Below are 15,339 nucleotides of genomic sequence, written 5' to 3'. Positions count from 1 at the left end.
AAGAAATAATAAGCAAAAGTGGTAAGTGCACACTTTGCAATACGAGGTGTGAAAATCAGACTGTTTATACTTACACATACACTTATGTCTTTTAAATAAAGCTGAGAGTAAAAAAAATCAAAGATAAATGATTTTCTGAATTCTGCCCAAAAGGAATGAAGACTTTTGACTTCAAATTGCTTGATTGTTTCATTTCTTTTCTCTTTATTAAAATCAAAAAACAAAAAACTTCTTCATTTAATTTTTACCCTTTTTACCCTTTGTTTTACCTCTGGTGCTAGCAAAGACAGTTTATAAAAGTCGCAAAATCGCAACACCAAAAAGAGTCAGTAGTCCAATACAATAATACTTTAAAATATATTTAAAATAAATTAGTCATTAAACACACAGGTTCGGGTGGACAAATTAGACTCAGAAACTGAAACACCCAACCCACACTTTCCTAATTATTTCAGTGATAAGGTGATCCAGAGGTACAGACAGAGCAAGGTCGTGACTGTCCGCCCCTTGGCCCCTGCTTCTCACGTCTTCTTGTGTTCTCTGGTACAAAACCTTAGAAGACGGCTCCAAACCAGGTTCAGTGAGTTTAATGCACACAGTGAGGCATCTTACAAGACATTTTTGTTTTGTGCCCTAGAAACTTACATAGCTCATGCACTATTTTTCCAGGAGCCATGCCTCATAAATTCCTCCCTACTGAGAGCAACCCATTGGCTAGGGTCACCTAGCAATGAACATACTGTATGTATGACCAGGTCACGCTAGGATATGTCACTTATCTATTTATCCAGAGGGCTATTGACAAGAGCTTTCCCTGGGATGGCTGGATTCCTCCCTTCCCCTGGGACTGCAACCTGTGTGAAGGGAGCAAATGCTTCTGCCAATAAGAAAACGGTGAACCACAGCAGACACCTAAGCAACTGATATGAACGTGTAAGTTACAGAAGACCTAGAAATAAGGAATCAATGTGTGAAAAGTGATCCAACAACTCAGTAATGCAAAAGTCTGTGTGAGGTTTGGGTTGTATTTGAGGAAAACTTTGAGCAAAAACTCATACTCATTTTTAAAAATATTTCAAAAAGGCTAAAATCTATTTTCTTCTTGAGTTTCAAATTTATATCTTTCAATGCTGTACTTAAAATTCTGTCAATTATATCATATTTAAGTGATATTTCAAAACAATGAATTTCTTCAAATATTTAATTGAATTTTGAAATAATATATTTAAAGTTTTTCACTCATTTTCAGAGTCATTTTTTTTTTCAAATTTGGAAATGTTAAATACACACACACACACACACACACATATATATATACACAAAATTAATAGGAAAACCATATGTTTCTCAGTCTTAATGTTGGGAGGGAAGGGGTATGTCAGTGTCATAGGTAGAAATCACTAGGGTTGACCCAATCCTGGGTTAATATTGGGTGTGTGAGCATTTTAAGATGGGGTCACAACATGAAAAAGTTATGGTTATGGATTGTACCAGAAGGTGAATGTACTTCGAAATATTTTGATGACATTATTTTCTCAACAGCTATGTAAATATTTTCCAAATCTATCACAGGCAATGGAGACACAATCGTTTAGGAAATGAGAGGAGTTTTATGTATCAAAATGCATTGAAGTCCAGTTTGAACTGTATTGCCTTCTTTATTTATTCACGATCTAGACCTATAAATATGACAAACAAATTTGTGAGGAGGCTTGGATTTTTTGTGCTGAGTTGTGTGCCTGAAAAGAAAATCATAAGAGGCAAGTTGCCATAAAACCTACATCTCAAAAGACTCTTAAAAAGCTAGTTATCTTACAAAGTCATTATTTTCTCTCAAACTTAAAAATGAACAAATCATGTTAACTGTGCTTTATTCGACCATTGACTCCTCAGTTTGTTTAGCTTTATGTGTACAATCCTAGGAAGGGAGCAACTTAGCAAGATCCTGCCTCAAAATAAAAAATTAAAAGAGCTGGAGATGTAGTTCAATGGTCGTAATTGCTGTTGATGCTCCTTCTAAGGGAATTTTATTTAATTGAGGAGTAGTTAAAAAATTCATTACTGTATGACTCTTTTCCCTTCAGTGATAATAAATGAAAGAAAACTAGCACAAATTATCAAAAGTAAAACATCACCTGAAATCCCATCAAATTCATGGCAAAAGTGATAGTGGATGCAGACACTGAATTTGCAAGTCATGGTGCACGTCTGTTTGTGTATGCATGGTCTATGCATGAGACAGAAAGTATTTAAACTTGGGAATTTAATTAATGAGAATACTATCTAAAAGTTTCTAATACAATTCTATCTTAAATAGGTTTGTTTGTTCTGATTTAAATATTCATTTTATTTCCTGTGATTTTGCATATGTTTCAATTTGAAAGGGAGCTCTTTCATTTGTGAATTTAGTTATTTCACATGGCAATTTTATAGTTTAATGATGAGTGTGACATCTAATACACAGAGGCAGATAAGATGTCCTGTGTTCTGCTACAATATGAAAGCAAAATGAATATAGAAAAGATGAGTGAGAACCCACATCTCTGTATTGTGATATATACTTTAAAAATTCCCTTTAATGCAATCCTTTAGTCAACATCCTGTGGCATGCCCTCATTAATGTTTACTGCTTAAATCATTCCAGAGTCCTTTCATGATGTGATTTTATTTCTGCAAGAGACTACAAACATTGAAAATAAGAAGATAGGAATTGAAATTTTTATCTGAAAAAGAAAATAAGGAAGCATAAAAAATAAATTAAGAAGAGAGGATTTTGAATGCATTTATCATAAAGAAATAATAAAAGTTTAAGGCAATAGACACTCTAATTACTGAGTTGATCACTACCCAAAGTACACATGCGTCAAAACACAAATTGTACCTCTTAAATCTGTGCACACAAGTCAATCAAAAAATGAAAACAAATTTTAAAATAAGATATAACAAAATTATGAAAACAGAAAGGAGTTGGCTAGTTTTATATTCTACCTGCAGAGTTTTGTATCATGGGAGTCTTAGTCCACACGTCATGAAGACTAACGTAAACAAGAAAGTAACTTATATTAAAGGAACATTTAATCCGAGTCTTCTCTTCTCACCTGATCATGGACATTACTGAAATGAAGTCCCTTTACTTCACAACAGCATGACACATCTGTCTGCAGAGAAGATGATGTTTTCTCTCAAAATAAAAATGAACAAATCGTGTTAACTGTGCCTTATTTGGTCATTGCCTCCTCAGTTTGTTTAGCTTTGTACATACGATCCTAAAAGTGAGTAACTTCGCAAGATCCTGCCTCAAAATAAAAAAATTAAAAGGGCTAGAGATGTAGTTCAATGGTACAGCGCCCCTGGGTTCAATCCCCACTACATTAAAACAACAACAACAAGAAATCCTGGAAAACAATGCCTCCCTTTTGCCTCTGGCTCCTCTCTGGGCATCACCTTTGGTTCACTCTGTGCCAACAGTTTCCTGCACCACCCTACTAGATCTGGTTGTGCCAATGCTGCCAAAGATTTCCTCATTATCAAACCCAGATTCTCAGCTTTCATGTCATTGGAAGTTTTGAGATGGATGATTTCTCCCTTTTCCCTAATAACTATTCCATATTTAAATTTCAGGGCATACTTCCTGTCCTGGTTTACTTGAGTGGCCACTTCAAGTCAGATATTCATTCTTCCTCTCTTGCTTCTAAACAGGTATTTTTGTTTTCATCCATTGAAAGTTCCTCTTCCTCCACTCCCTCCTCTTTTATCTATATTAATTCCTTGGGTTTCCAGTCTCTTATCTTTCAACTAAAATCTATACCACTGAGCTCTACATTTTTATATCTAGTTCATGGATTTCCTTGTATTTTAATCAAATATACATAAATGACTATTGAACCAAATTAGTTTTCTAAGAGTCACTTCAGATATAACAAGGCCAATACCAATTTCCTCATCTTCCAAGAAAAATTCTGCTTCTACTACAGTATCCTCAATCTCAACTAATCAATTACATCTTTTCAGTTTGTTGGTCATAAAACTTCAATTCGAACCTGGTCTCTGGCTCTCTCTAATATATCCTGTATCCCATTTGTCAGTAACAGTGCTCATTAGCCCTTCCTTAAACACCTGTGCAGACCTGGTCTGCTTCCCAGCATCTCTATCCCTACACACTCGTCCCTGTCACCAGCATCTCTCCCGTGAGTTGTTGCAATAGCTTTCTCATTGGTCATCCTCCTTCTCCCCTTGTAAACAATTTGATACACAGAAGCAAGAGTTTTCAAAGAATAAAACCATAAACAAAATGTTTATTGTCAAATCGAGGTGGAAGGTGATCCTTTCTAGATATATAACTCAGATTGTAATACAGAAGGTTAATGAAATAAGTAAAACAAAAACACAAAAGGTATAAAATCAAAAAAAGAGAAAGTCTTGTAGTGTACACTACAGTCGACAGTAGATGAGTAAAGGAAAAGGAAAAGATAGAGCAACAATAAGTATAAAATAGATTTTTTTTTTTTTTTTTTTTTTGTCTATACTAGAAAGACTTGAATCAACATGTTGAAAAAATTCACCACATTTCAGGTTGGCCTACTGAGAAGAAGCATATTGGTGAAATTAAAAATTTTAAAGGATAAAAAGTAAAATTAACACTCCATCTAATAATATTAACATGTTGCTGACTAGTGAATAATGGAAATATTTGACTTTAGGCTTCTTGTAAGCAAAACTGAAAGAAAAGAGTGGAATGATGTATAAGTGACTAAGACAAAAGTACGTTACTCAAAATCCTGTCCACAGGAGGCAACTGTATCATTTATAAATCAGGAGTAGAGAAAGATATTTGAGAATAAGCGACTATTTACACATATTCGGACTCCACTTCAGGAAATAAAAAAAAAAAAAAAAAAAGAGTACTACTCCAAACTGCAAAAGATTTTGAATGAAGAACTGGACATACAGAAGGACAGAACCCAAAGGTAAACCATGAAGCTTCAGCTGCATAGAGAGATCTGCAGGGACTTGCTGAGAATATACAATATAATACTGAATCAGGATTCTTGAAATAGAGAAGACAGTGGAAATTCTGATGATAGTCAACAAATAAAATTCAAGAATGAGGAAGAAATGCCAAGACCAAAGAAAAATTCCTTTAAGAAACTGATAATGGATAATGCAGCCTTTGGAAGAAGAAAAATATTCAAGAAGCAAATCTTGTAGGAGGCAAAGGAAGACGAGAAAAGGGAGAGAAATACTGTCTTGTGTTGTAAATCATAATCTTTTGTTTTCTTATCTTTCATTTTTTGAAGCAAATTAATAATGTGTTTAATCCTGAGAGACTATGAGGACAGAATGACCATTAATGATATGGCAAAACTTGAGTATAATTATTGGCAAAACTTGAGTATAATTATTTACAAACGATTGAGTAACTGCAACAAATAAAACTGGATTAAGTAATAAACTTATAAAAATAAAACTACCGAACTGTAAAATAAAATGATAAATGACAATTCATTCCATTAATGAGAATTTGTCATCCTTTATTGCAAATATAAATTCAAGAAGAAACTCTCCAACTCCACTGATAAAATTCATGTAACACTTTTACTTGGAAAAAAAAGGGGGGGGGAGTGGCACTCTCCCAGAAAAGTAGGAATGGAGGGAGCTGTCCTCAATTTGATAAAAGAACACCTACCAAACCCTACAGCTGCCATTATATCTGATGGTAATAACTTGGAGAACTTCCTGCTAAGATTAGAGACAAAGAAGAGACTTACAAGGAACGTGAATTTTAAGGGCAATGAAATTGCTCTGCATTTTACTATACTAGTTAACAAGAATCATTATGCATTTGTCAAAACTCATAGCATGTAGAACACCAAGAGTAACCCGTAATGTAAATGATGGACTCTGAGCGATAAGGATATTTTAACATAGGCTCGTCAGTTGTAATGTCTTCTAGTGGGAGAGAGTAAGGGAGGTTGTGCAGCACCGGGGCTGAGAGTATGTGTGCTTTGTGTTCAATTTTGCTATGAACCTGCAACCACTCCAAAAAATAAAGTCTACTTAAAGAAAAAATAATATAGCAGCATAAAACTACTTATCTAAGATAAAGACATGTGAATATATCCTACTGTAATTAAAATGATTCCAAATAGCAAATCCTTAAGACATGAAAAGTTAAGTCAGGAACTCTCCATAATCATCACTATCTAATCCTTATATGAGAAATTCTGGTAAATACAATGCAAGTAAAATGAAATAATTTGTTTAAGATTGAAAGAAATGAAGGAAAATGTCCATTTATCTTTCTGGCAAACATTCAGGCAACTCACATTAATATCTTGAAAATAAATTTAATAATGAAGACCCATAGAGAGAAAAACACAAAATTGCATTTAAGACCTTAAAATTGTCTAAGAAACTGAAAAGTTATGCTTGGTTCTTAGATGGAAAGAAATATTATGTAATGTTAATTTTCCCAAAACTTAGACATATAAATTGAATGTTGATTTTTCTGCTAGAACCCAATAATGTTTAATACCATTTACTTTTATAGTTTGATGGAATTCCCATAAAGTTTATACCATAAACGTAAATATAGAGGATAAAGAAACAGAAAGAATAGTGGACAGAGAATTCAATTTCCCTGAAAGGAGAAAATAACATAAAGTACTAAGTCTTGACATAGATTTAGATGTATAGAGCAGTGGTACAAAATTGATAATTCATACATAGTTCTAAAAATACATGAGAGTGAAACATAATGAAACAGGCACATTAATACAGTAAAAACTCAATATAACATATTCCATAATGTCAGTTCTAAAAACTGACTGACTATACTTCAAAAAGAGAATAAAGATTCACCTCACAATACAACAAATACAAAAAGAATATTCTAGATGGGTTAGATTAAATGTAAAGAACAATAACAACAACAAAATAAATAAAACATTATAAAGGAGAAGAAAATATAGGGGATGAGTTGTAGTGGCTGCCTTAACAACACATATAGAAAAAAGAGAAATAAATCATATTTTTTTATGCTAACATGTGCCTTTTTGGGTTTTTGTTTGTTTCTTTGCTACTTTTTTTGATACTGTGATTGAACCCAGAAATAGTAAATACTGAGCTACATCCCCAGGCCTTTAAAATTTTTTAAGACAAAATTTTGCTAAATTTCTTACATTGGCCTGAACTTGGGATCCTCCTGCCTTAGCCTCCCAAGTCCCTGGGAGGTGTTATCAGACATGAATCATTGCACCCAGAAAATATTTATGTCCTCTTAAGACACATTATGTGTTTTTGTTTTTCTTTTAATTTCATACTCTCCCTAGCTGAAATCCCCATTCCTTACTGAGGTATCATACTGCTTTAGAGTTTGCAACATTTCATATAGAGTAGGTATTCTTACACATTTTAAAACATTATGAAATAGGGAGGAAAATTGTTTTTCCATTTAAGCTCATGAAGACAACAGAAAGGTCAACAAAGTTATACAGAAATTAATACAAATACAGACATAATGAAATAGTAAGTAAATAATAATAAATTAACTAGCAACAATGATATAAAATATGTTATTTGTTGGTTTAGTGGGTTTATGGATTTGATCTTAGAAAAACATGCCTCATGTGCTTCATCTAAACATTCTTACTGTTGTATATTTACTTTTATAACAAAATCAAACTAGATTAATCATTTGTAAAAGACTAGAACAAGAAAGTAAATTGATTTTTTTTCAGTCTCTTGCAGTAGAAAAAGCACTTAAGATCTGAAGATCAAAAGTTCTTGGCTGTGTGGTTTTACCTAAGACTGCTTGAACAAACAGTAGGTATAATACCAGTGTGATGATTTTTCAATTGAGAATAGCATGTTTTTCAGTGCAGAACAGTTGAAGAAAAAATATCTATTTCTGGGGTTAGCTACTTTCTGGGACAACTTGTACTAATCCTAACTAATCAGCCATGAGATCAAGAAGAAAGGTTGGAGGAGTGGTCTGACTTTATCAATGGCTGTAGAAAAAATCTTTGATGAAACTTACAACCTGTTGCAAAAAGACATGGCAATTTGGTATTTGAGGAAACAACAGAGGCAAGAAGGTCACTCTCACCTCCCCTTGCCCTGCTTCCCTGAAACATGTCACAAAACCTTCATTTCACAGGTATCCTCCTGATACTTAGAGGATTAAAAAATCTTAACCTCAAAAGACATGGGGACACTAGGACAGAGGAACAAATATAATTTAACACTAAGTTTGTGACCTTGAATACAATTTAAATATTTGTGAAAAATACACATAAGTTTTGCTGTTTATAAACTTTATATTCTGAATGTTAAAATGCATGCAATCCTCAAAAGTCAGTGACTTTATTCAATTACACCTTAGCCAAGTTTACCCTTTTGCACGAAGCAATTTCCTTTTCAGCTTCTCTACCATCTTGTGACACAGCCTAGATGGCTTCCTCACCATACACATGCTACTTTTTAGACTGAACAGCTGCCAGGATTGTGAGACAAATAAATCTCTCTTCTTTACACATTACTCAATCTCAGGTATTTTGTTATTGCCACACAAAATGGAATGAGAAATGGCAGTTATCAGTTATTGAGAGAACACAGATGAAAGTAGTAGAGCATATTATTGCTCAAATTTATGCACATGTGTACTTAAGAGGTAATCTTCTTATGCTATGTATCTTGAAACCATTGTGTACTTAGTTGTTGTAATATTGTAGGCTACTTTTTATGTTATCAGACTACAAAATATATACACATATATTTCTTGGGTTTGATAATGTTCTTCATTTATAAGATTGAGATTTCACCGACTTGCATAAGTGCTATACTTAATAATTTTATGATGAATTGTGTCTGTCATTTCTGAACTCTTACAATGAATTTCCATGATTCAAAAAAATTTCAAAAAAATCATGTTGGCCTGGACTCTAATTCTTAATATTTGTCTGCAGGCTAAGGATACATCACAGTGGTTTTCTTAGCATGGGGCAGGGGGCAGTTTCAATTCTTAGTACAACATTTATTGTCTTTTCTAGTAGTGTATATATTTGATAGAAGAGTTTGTTGATGTGAAGTAGTTTGACTTACTATTAAAATAGCAACTCTGGGCTTGGAGACGTAGCCTAGTGGTACAGTACTAATCTAGTACGTGCAAAGCCCTGGGTTCTGAAAAGTAAGTAAATAAAAGTAAATTATAAACAAAAATAAAACACAATGCCTCATATAAAATTTAACCCATATTCACTTTTTAAAACATAAATTAGTGAATGCAGCATACTATTATTCTTATGGAAATACAATTTTTCAAAAAAAGCAGTTTCCTCAGTTCTTGCATTGGCAAGAACACAATTCCTAATAAGAAGAAGGACAATGGATATTTCAAAAGGGAACCATTCTGATAAAATATAAGTAACACAGGAATGCATTGTTGTCTTCAGTATGGAATAATCAAAAAGACTCCAAGTATTTATTTCTGTAATGCCTGTTCACTTAGACATGCTGTTGAAATGTTTAAATATCCTTCCCTTTTCTCTGATAACCCAAATTAAAACCTCTCAAATACACATCAGCTATTTTTCCATTTTTTAAAATTTTCATTCGCACGGAACTATTGTCTTTGTAGATCTCTGTGAGCAAAGTCATACTCAACCACATCAGATATTACTCATTCTGTCCTTGTAGAGAGTTTTAAGTAAAGCAACACTTCATGGGGTCACTTACAATCTCCTAAAATGCCACATCCATCAAACTGAAAAGGGTACATTAGACCTCGCAGTTCTCTCTTTCTAAAATTAGATATTTTAGTTCATTTACTAAATTATCACATCAGTCAAGAGAAGGAGTTAAGTTCTGAGCAACATGCTGTCTGAGGCAGGACATTTCAGGGCTACTTATCACTTTCTTGACACTGCAATAAGAACTATTGTATAAAAGTAGGAGAAGAGTGTCATCCTGAACAGTGGAGCAAATTTACCATGGAAGGTAAATAATAGAAAGAAAAAAATCAAAGGGCAAGAACTCTTCTGATAAATGTTTCCAATAAATTCAGGGATAAAATGATTCTTAAATGACTTTTGATATTATAATTAAGGGTTTCCACATTCCAAAGACAAACTAAAAAATTAGTTTGCCATATAAAAGAGGCAGTCCTTGGCACAACTGGGGACCATTCCAGAAGGAATATTATCTCTGCGCTACTCCATTACAGCCCAGCGGTGCAAAGCCTCATTTGTCAGAAATGTATTATGGAGGCTGTTTTAAAATATCCAAATGATAGATACTCCCTTCCTGTTTTTAGAATAAATGGCTTACTGTAACAGTGGAAATTACAGCCCTTGCTCCAAAAACTTCTGGGAAAATGAGCTATCACAAGCCTTTAAAACCATTTGTCTATCCCTATGGCTTTCTTATCTCTCAGAACTCATTTCATGGAAGGTCTAAGCAGTTTTAAAATGTTAAAAATCATGTTTTAGAAGCATAATACCCACAGTAAGAAAAAGATACGTGTTTTTAATTAACATGTATTTCTGTTTAAAAGCTAAATTGAGAAATGTTGAATTGGTCACTAAAAATTGATGGATGCAGGAGCAAATTTTCTATGATAATAATGCTATTTACATTAAAATTATGACAACACAACCTTCACATTTACAGGTTATTACCTCTATTAATCATATAATGTTGTTGAATGAATATATATGTATATATATTCATTAATCATTATGAAAATATTAAGTTGTTTATTGCTTTATAGAACAAGCTCCACTTTCACTATAATGTGCAAGGATTATTTTAAATAAAAATCATTAACTCGTTAGCAAACAACATTTAGTGATTTCCAAACCTTAAATATTTTCTAGTAATAAATAATTCCTAGCATCCATAGAAAATGTTCTTCATGAGAATTGCAAAATGCTACTTCTAGTTTCACTCATTAATTTTATGATATATTTACATAGTGAAATATTAAGATATAAATAAATGAATTAATGCCAACATGCAAAATTGATTATGTACTCTAAAACTTTTAAATACTAATTTAATACTTTTAGGAGGCTTATTTTTTCTTATGCACAGAAAATACTGAAAGAGCATGAACTGTTTAGCAGTACAAGGAATAAAAGTCCTTATGAACTACAATAGCTTTGTCTAGCAAGACTGATTAATTATTGATTAAGTATTACAGACATTAATGACTATTACTCTGATAGAAAAATAAATTACTTGACTTCTAATTTACTCAAATTCTTTTTAGAAGAGAGTGCACTTTAGCTTAGACTTAAAAGACATTAACTAGAATTAATGTGAATATTCTTAATTAAATAGAACATCTGAATATTAATAACCATTCAAACTTAACGAAGGCATCATGCAGCAGAGAATCACAGATGCTGGCAGGTATAGAGGTCTAATCAAACATCTCTTAATGGGGCAGGAGTACAAATTTGTGGAGGTAGAAGGGAAATTTTCTGTTTGATTCATGATTTCTTTTTTCTTTAGAAATGCCTACTGGAGAATGACATGCATGACAATACTCATTTTCCTAATTACCAGTTGGTCGTTTATAAAGTATATACCATAAACTCACTTTTAAAAGCTCCATGGGTAACTTTGTCCATTTATTTGTGTTTTACAACATTGTTGATAGTGCAGGGTGGTTTCTACCTTTGTTTCTCTCAGGATGGGTACCAGCTCTGAACTTGTTCAGTGACTTAATAAAACAGGTCTCATTCTGGGAAGAACAAGCCTTCTGCTGCAGTTGTTTTCAGTCTGGGTCTCTGAAATCACATAGTATGTACATATTCATATCTGACTTCTCTCATATCATTGTGTTTGGGATATATACATATATATCTCCATGCTCATGAGAATAGCAGAATTTCATTTATTTTCATCATTGTATAGTAATCTGTGATGCAAAAATGGCACAATAAACACGAGTTTTGCTAATGATGAATGTTTATGGGACTTTAATATTTTGTGGTTGTTCCTTTTCTAAACACTTTTACCATTAACATTATACTGTGCACTCTTGTGCACATTTCTCCAGAACATACTCAGCAGTGGAATTGCTGATTATATGATGGATTTGGATTAGTAGATAATACTCAATTATTCCCCAACACAATTGAAGAAGTTCGCATTCTAACAAGTTAGGCGCAAGATGTTCAGGTTTTTCACTTTCTTTACAACACTTGACATCATTAGACTTTTTAATTTTGTTCATCAGGGATGGTGAATCACAGTTGTAATTTACTTTCCCCTTGAATATTAATGTATAAATTGAGCATTTTTGTACGTTTAATAAAAGTTTCTTTTGTCCCATTAATGAATTGAGTCTTCAAGTATATGCTTATTATTTTCCATATTTTTATTGGTGCATTATAGCTTTACATAATGGCCAGATTTATGCATATACCCATTTTGCTTTGTGGCATTATTTCTATTTCTCCTGATGATGCACTGGTATTTTCTTTGAATTCAGAATTTCAGGTTCTTGTTCATATATTGCAAAATATATTCTCCTCTTTGCTATGCACTTCCACTTTACTAATAAAGTTTTTTGGCAAATGAAATTTCTGAGTTTAATACAGTATAATTAATTAATAGTTCATTTATTGTTTCCAGCATAATTGAGGATTTTAGTCAAAATATGCATATATTCTCCTGAAGTACTCTGCTTTTTTTTTTTTTTTTTCCTTGTCTCTTCTTTCTTTTTCTGTCTATGCATTTCGGTTGTTACTCTTGCTTTGTTATTATGGTTATTGTTTTATTTTCTCTATTTTAGTTTCCTTCTCTAGTGTTGATTGATCAGGACAAAAATAGCCTTGCAAATCATCATCTTGGTGGAAAGCTTTAAAAGATGGCATTAATTTTAGGAATTATTCTTTATTGGTGATCTATTTTATTTCAGGTACCAGGGATACATGATGAAGATATACTTTTATTTGAAGATATGATTCCTGTCAACCAAACTGTGGGTAAAGACATATCAACAGGCAAAGACAAAGAGGCATGTTCAGTAGAGCTATTTGCATGTGGGTGGGACTGTAGGGACCTCATCTAGCCTGCTTTGTGGAGGTCGGTATGTTCGAAGATTGCTGGAGAACGAGGTTGTCCCTTACTCCAGACCTCAGGGTTTTTCTTTATCGTAGATAGCGTTTAAGCTTAAGTAGTGTTACCCAAAATCAGGCGGAGAGTTGCTACCGCTGTCAGCGTGAAGCCACGTGAAGAAAACCTGAGCCCGGAAACATCCAGCATTGAACTCGATTCTTTCACTCCCATTAAGTGTGAATGAGTTTTCAGTAGATATAATTAATTGCTCCGAGATGCAGTCTGAATCATAATAGGGCAAATAAGAATCACTTAAACGTGAAATGAGCATTTATTCACTTAGGATAGCCACTAGAAACTGTTACTGGAGTAACTGCAATTTTGCAAAATCTCATTCACCGGCTTTTCTCTGCAACACGTACCTGTTGTGCTGTGCTCATGGATTCTGAGGTAGCCCGAATTAATTTCCACTGAGCTTTCATTGACAGTAGAATGACACAGGATAAGCATGGGAAGAATATCATGCCTGACTGTCAGAGCTCTGGATTTTAGAGGTGAAGCTACGATTTGGGGAATCTCATTTTTAATAATGGTCCATTATATCCCCAAAGTAAAAACAACTAATTAATATTCCAATTAATTATAAATATTCCTTTTGGAATATTCCCTCACTTCTACTAAAATTGCTTGGAGAAAGACAAGCCATATTCTGTGAGTCTGCTTATTACCCCACCTCCTCCCCCCACTTTGATTTTATCCAGAAAATTTCTTTAATACAGTGAATATAAATTCCAATTGAACCATGAAATTTTATAGGCCCATATATAGGTTCTGATATATACCTTGCTCTCTCACAAGCGTATTTGAATGCCACAATCTATTTTCAATTTGGAGGAACACAGTGCAAAGGAACATTTTAATGCTCTGGAAGTGATTAAGGTGCAGGTCTGACAGATGTTAGTTCAGAAGGACAGAAACTGTTAGAAAATGTGGTTGTGACTTCTACACTTTAGAAACAAAAAATTGGATTTGAAAAGACATCAAAACACATAGGAACACACCAGGGGTTGATTGTGTTCTCCACAATCTTCAGAAACACATCAAAGAAAATCTAACAAGCAACTTCAAAAGCCTGTTAGTCTCACTGCAAGCTGCAGTCTGGGGAGAAAGGGCCTGTTAAAGGCCGGATGGAGGAAGACGACAGTCTCCGCAGAGAAGGCAGGGAGGTTGACCTACAAACAATTTCTTGAAAAATATCACCAAAAGATAATACAAATTTCACCTAGAAATTGAAATAACACCAAAGTGCACTGTGGTTACAAGAGGTATAAAATAGAAACAAGAAATAAAAACAGTGAAAGATTCAGTTCATTGACACGGTGCTCCTAAAAAGTATAAAATAAGAACAGTTGAGTGTATCTTAACAAAGAAACAGGGGTGATGGCGGACATTTAGCTGAACTTTCTGAAACAGATGCAAGATGTTAAAAAAGTTCAATCTGAATTATTTTAATTAAAAAGAATGGCTGAGCAAGTATAAACCTTTTATTTTCTTTCTTTCTTTCGTTGTTTTTTTTTTTTTTTTTTTTTTTTTTTTTTTTTTCCTGGTATTGAAGATGCAACCCAGGCCTCAGAAGTGCTAGGCAGGCACTCAAACAATAAGCCACAACCCAACCCTCATTTGTTTTTTTATGTGAATAAAAACTAAAAACCAAAAACATACTAGGATTAGAGCAAGTCAGACTCTTTTGTTGTTGTTGTTGTTACTGTTTTTAAATTGAAAAAAAAAAATTTTAAATAATAAAAATTGCATGGCAATTCTGGTGATATAAAGAATGCCTTTTAATTTTCAAGGAAATTAAAAGAGCATCCAAGATATAAGGAAAAGCATGTGAATCAGGTGGTGCTAACATGCTGGTAATGTGTGCCTGCATAATGTAAGCAGGAGCACATGCACCTGATGAGGTGTCTGTTTAATGCTACTGATGTGCTCTATCGTTTGTTGAAACGTGCTGGATGGGACGTTTCAGCATGTGGCTGCACAGGTATCTTTCCCCAACCCACAACCCTTCTCCAATCTGTCAGAGCGCTGTGGTCCAGGGGCTCAGAGCTGAGTGCATCCCTAGGGATTGCTTTCCTTCTAAAGAACTGTTTAGCTTAAGCCTTTGCATACTCTCCACAATCTTTATGGTTAATGTGCGTGTGAGCCTTTTACCTTAGTTTGGAATATATCTAACAGGACTTCCAAGCTGAAAACATTACATGGAATCAA

The sequence above is a fragment of the Sciurus vulgaris genome (assembly GCF_902686455.1).
Source record: "Sciurus vulgaris genome assembly, chromosome: 13".
In the NCBI taxonomy this organism is placed as follows: domain Eukaryota; kingdom Metazoa; phylum Chordata; class Mammalia; order Rodentia; family Sciuridae; genus Sciurus; species Sciurus vulgaris.
Note: the sequence above shows the minus strand (reverse complement) of the source record.